Source organism: Mus caroli, unplaced genomic scaffold, assembly GCF_900094665.2.
Source record: "Mus caroli unplaced genomic scaffold, CAROLI_EIJ_v1.1 scaffold_7851_U1_1, whole genome shotgun sequence".
In the NCBI taxonomy this organism is placed as follows: Eukaryota; Metazoa; Chordata; class Mammalia; order Rodentia; family Muridae; genus Mus; species Mus caroli.
In genome coordinates this window covers 19,317-24,951 of record NW_018389574.1, presented here as the reverse complement: position 1 = coordinate 24,951, position 5,635 = coordinate 19,317, and the positions used below count along the sequence as shown (strand labels likewise).

Sequence of the window (5,635 nt, the reverse complement as noted above, 5' to 3'; positions counted from 1 at the left end):
CACCTTTTCTCCCTTCTCATCAACTTGTACCATAGGGGAAGATCTCAATACTTCAAGAATTAAATCTGTATTTGTAGTCAATTTTTTTATTTCTTCCATGTTGGCAATTGTCCATATTGGGACGAACTGATCACTATCCATTTGAGATATCAAGTAAAGGTCCTTTGATAAATTTTCTCGTGAGAAACAGAATTCCAATTGTTTTTTCAGACATTCTTTTAAATCTTCTGTAGAAATTGCTGAGCTGCTTTCTCCAGGAGCATCATATAGTTGGTAACTCAGGTCTTCAGGTCCTAAGATCATCCCATCAGCGGACTCTTCAACATCTGCAGTATTTCTTGTGGTTTCACAAGATGGAGAATACATTACTTCATATTCCTTACACATATCTTCTGAAAGTTCTGTATTGCCCTCAGGGTGAGATCCAGATGTGGCTGCAGTTTCATGCCAAGAGGGTTCAGTTACAGGAGTGCCATCTGGATTTCCAGAAGGAATTTCTTGCCATACTTTGGCATTAGGATTTAAACCAGTGCCTTTAGATGTCACCTCAACGAAGAGCAACATGTCTGCTTCCGCTCGGCCCGATCGTTCACGCTGCCGCGACTCCAACTGGCTCCCAGGCCCGGGCCCCGGTCGGTAGGATAAGGACACTCGCTTTGCCCCTCCACCCGGCAGTGGACCCGGCTCGAGGAATGACTTTCAAGAACATATCAGCTGCCAGCATCGAGGTACCTGGCTTTGTGAGAATTTAATAATCAACAACTAAGGTAAAGAGGTGAACATGCAAGCTGTTGCTGCTCCTTAAAACTTAGAGAACAAATTAAATATTCTCCAGAAGAACATTAGAATCAGGTTTCACAAAAAATTACCTTCCATATCTTCTATCACTCTGACCATGTTCTTCAATGATATGGTCTTCCCAATTGTAGCCTAAAATATAGGACCAGATAGTAAATATTGTTGGAAATTAATCTATAAGCCATTACTTTCAGTGAACCTCAGAACCATGCCTGCTTTATTCACCTCATTCTTCCTCATTCTCATTCAAAATTACATAAGGGCACCAATAAGCAAGAAAGCAGTTGTTCCCCCACCTTATTTTAAAACTCAAAGGAATAGTCAAGTTTACCTATAGCAGTGAGGTTCCTGTAGATCTCAGCATCACATCTTTGTAAAGTCTCTTCTGAGACAGATCCAGCAAGGACAACTCCTCCTGAGTGAAGTGTACATGCACATCATCAAAGGTCAATGCATCCTAAAATATACCATACATGTGTACAATTAGTGATAACATTGCAATGAATACTTCATTGACAATATATTCATATGATCTTGATAATTCCCACACTTAGCCCATGACAGAGAAATCCTGCTATAATCACGAAATTGTTTTAGAAGAAAACCAAATTATGAGGTTCACCTGACAATGCTGTGCCATTTGAATAGCATATAGCCTAGTAAAAAAAATGCCAATTAGCAAATAGACAGAGACAAAGGAAGACAGAGACAGACAGAGAGAGAGACACCTAGACAGAGAAACAGATTAACACCACTGAAAAATCAGTATAAACAATTACGAACTACAAAAAAACTATGAGCAAGCTTGGTTTATTTGCTCATGCCTTTTATTGCAACATGCACCAAGTACAGGCAGGTGTATCTCATTGTCTTGGGTGCCAATCTGGTCTATTAAACAAGTTTCGGGAAATCCAGGTACTTGCATGACCCTGTCTCTGTTACAAAAATCAATCAAAAAACAAACAACAACAACAAAAGCACAAAACAAACAAAAGCACTCAACACCACCAGCAAAAGCAACAAAAAACCGAAAGAAGAAAGATAGAAAGAACCTCAGAGGTTTTCCTTGAACTTCCTACAAAGAATTAAACATTCACTATAGTAAGTGCTGTCTTCATATTTCAGGAAACTGAAATTCCCCAGTTTAAACTGTAACGTTAATAAGATGTCACTTAAGAGCAATAGATGTTTAAAATTCAAATGAACAAATGAGAATATTATCAATGTAAAAGTTGATCATAAATAAACAACATAGTTCAGGAGAGATGGCTCAGTGCTTAATATCTCTTGCTGGTCTTAGATATAGGACTCACTTGCCAGTACTTACGTTGGAACCTCAGAACTATTCATTACTCCAAGTTCAGGAGTTACAAGGCTGTCTTTTGACTATAGTGAGGACCAAGCACACAGAAGTGCATATGCATTCACAGGCATTCAAAAAATTCAAACTATAGACAACATGTAGGAAGAATGTCTCACTCTTACAATCAAATGAATCAGAAGGATCAGACAGTATTAATGTCATGAATACGTGCCATCCTGGGAATTAGAATAATACTCTCTGGCAAATTTCATTATTCAAGATGTGGGTGAAGCACAAAATAATAATATATGCTCATCATGTGCAAAAACATCCATTCCAGGCCTTGAAACAATAAAGCCAGCCAGTCATGTTGACCCATATATAATCCCAGCCCAAAAAGAGCCAGACAGGTGGATCTCTAAATTTAGGTCCATTCTACCTACTTATAGGACATCCAGGGTTTCACAGTGAAATTGTGTCTTCAAAAACAAAAACAACAAAATTAAAATTATAAAAACATTAGGATAGCAAAATCGAGTAGAACTGAGTAGGAATAGCTTCTACACTACTGTAGTTGATTTAGGGATAGTGTTTATAATAGTGACAGCATGACAGCAGGAGAAAGAACCTGACTGATCATTTCAACCACAAAACAGTAGACACAAAGAACAGGAAATGCATCTATGGACACTCCAATCCTGTCCTCAATAAGGAATTTCATCTAGAAAGACTCCTCTTACAGGAGCCTCAATAAGTTCTCTCAAATAGTTGTTAAAACAAATGAAAGTTCAAAGACATCAGCCCAGATAGGGAAATCATTCAATTGACTGCATTCTGACTCTGGTCACTGTAAGTTCATGGTCATCTCTTGATTAAAATGCTTATAGTTTAACTTTAGTGATTCCCATATTCTGCAACAACTTATACCCTGTTCAAATGTCCAAAGTCTCTTTTGACACTAAAGGCAGTCTCTTGACTGATACATCTTGGAAAAATCACAAAACAATTTATATCTTTCCAGCATACAGTGGCACAGAATACATATTCCCATCCCAATAGAAAGGAATGGGTACATAGAGAAGATTAAACCAAAGCAAGACAGAACGCCAGCAGGACAAACACCCAATCCTGTCGTTGTCTCAAACTCATGCAGATTCAGGTTCAAAGGACTTAGATGGCCCTACCCCTTCAACTTCTCATAAATCTTCCTCTTTGGTTACTTCCACTCCCTACACACAGCTGTCCATGGCAGATGTCTCATCACTTAGATAGATCAGCATATTGTGGTCTCAAAATGCAACTGAGGCTTCAACCTCACAGTTTCATGCAGGGAAATCTTAGAGTCTCCTCAGTGCAGCTCTGATTCTGTCAAACACAAATGGCTAGAATAATAAGTCAGCAACTAAAACCACACACTAAGAATTCATGACATTATCATTTTCATCTTTCCTGTTTCCACAACCAGTACAACATCAGTGATCTTGACAAATTGGCTTCTAAGTTGTGATGATGGACCCTGCCATGCTTGTAACACAGTTGCAAGTGGTTATCTATAAAGTTGTTTCCTAGGATACTGTATCATTTTGTTTACTCATTACATTAATACAGGTCTTAGCAGGTAAGTGTGACTTTTTGGGCACCTTCATAGGCGTTCAGTGAAGAGCAAGGGCCTTCTCTTTAATGGTCATAAACTCCTTGAAAACTCCTGCCTGTTTTAGCATTTGACTGTCATCCAAACTATCTAGTGCTGTTTTTTCCTTGAACCACAGAGTTTGTTTTTATTTTTCCCAATCGGTTGCTTCCACTATAGTTGTGGATGAGCCACTTGTAATGACCACACAGCAGATCCAATACTCAATCTAAGAAATCAGCCCATCATTATTTTTTAATACTGCCTTATTCAATTTCTCCAGAGTGTGGAAAGAAAAGGAAAGATTTCTGGCCAAGTACCACACAAATTACTTCTAGCTTAATTTTTCATGGAGTCTATTTTTCACTTTGACTTTGAAATCCTCTATCTTCATTACTAATAACACTCCAACCTCCCAGGTAAAAAAAAGTGTACCAAAATTGGCCAAATAAGCTTTGTGCACAACTTTGGCTACAGAAAGTCCTGATATTTTCCACATTCATCAAAAAAGACAAATTCAAGTTCAGCAACAAAAATCACCTTTGGGCTACATTTTTTTTTTGTCCTAATTTGCATCTCTTGCTGTTGTGATAAATTTCTAACCCAAAGCATCTCTTGTAATGAATGGGTTTATTTGGCTGATTCTATTATTCAGAGCTCATCACTTTGGGAGCTTAAAATAGAAACTCAAGCTACTAAATGAAGGAACATAAAAACATGGGCAATGCCAAGTGTGGTGGCGCACGCCTTTAATCCCAGCACTCGGGAGGCAGAGGCAGGTGAATTTCTGAGTTCGTGGCCAGCCTGGTCTACAAAGTGAGTTCCAGGACAGCCAGGGCTACACAGAGAATCCCTGTCTCAAAAAACAAAAACAAAAACAAACAAAAAAACATGGGCAAACACTTATCTGGCTTTCTCTGTGGTTTGGTCACTGCCTCAGGCTCAGGTATCTATATAATCCAGTCCAGGACCACTTACTTAGGGATATTTCCACCCTCAGTGGAAGAGCCTTTCTACATCCATCAACAATCAACACTAGCTCACAAACAGCAACCAGTCATTCTGATGGGGATACACTTTCAGTTGAGGCTCCTTCAGGTGAAATGTTGACAATTGAAGCTAATGAAGACAAAGAGACAATAATATGTAATTTAAAAAGTTTTGTTTTTTTTTTTTTTAAAAATACACGTGCTGGTGAGATGGCTCAGTGGTTAAGAACACTGACTGCTCTTCCAAAGGTCCTGAGTTCAAATACCAGCAACCACATGGTGGCTCACAACCATCCCTAAAAAAAATCTGAGATCCGGCCACCTTCCGGCCAGTGGAGAGGGAGCGCCTAGCCTGAGCATCGGCAGCAGACATACTGGTTCCAGGACCCCGCCGAGGGTATTCTGCACAGAGGTTAGGGATCTGACCTGCCCGAGAACGCTTTGCCTGAGCATCGGCAGCAGACATCTTGGTTCCGGGACCCTGCTGGGTGTATTCTGCACAGGCCCCAGACTTCCAGCCACCTTCCGGCCGGAGGAAAGGGGTCTGAGCGGAGAGGGAGCTCCTAGCCTGAGCATCAGCAGCAGACATCCTGGTTCCGGGACCCCGCCAAGTGTATTCTGCACAGGTGAGAGTGCGGAATACAGAAGCTAAAAGCTTCTGAGATGGGGGGGGGGCACAGAGCTTCTAAGGCAGCCCCCTTTTCAGGCCCCAGACAGCTGGCCACTTTTCTGGCCAGTGGTTAGGGATCTGACCGGCCCAGGAACGCTTTGCCTGTGCATTGGCAGCAGACATCTTGGTTCCGGGACCCCGCCCAGTGTATTCTGCACAGCCCCAGAGATTACCAGATGGCAAAAGGCAAATACAAGAATCCTACTAACAGAAATCAAGACCACTCACCATCATCAGAATGCAGC

The 5,635-nt window shown here is 40.7% G+C and overlaps 1 pseudogene across 1 annotated transcript; it reads right to left on the bottom strand.

The window, feature by feature from the left end:
* Nucleotides 1-3: 3 nt before the first annotated feature.
* On the bottom strand, nt 4-681 carry LOC115030298 (annotated as a pseudogene). Its single transcript, XR_003835884.1, has one exon. The product of XR_003835884.1 is annotated as a la-related protein 4 pseudogene (transcript).
* Between the last annotated feature and the right edge of the window lie 4,954 nt (nt 682-5,635).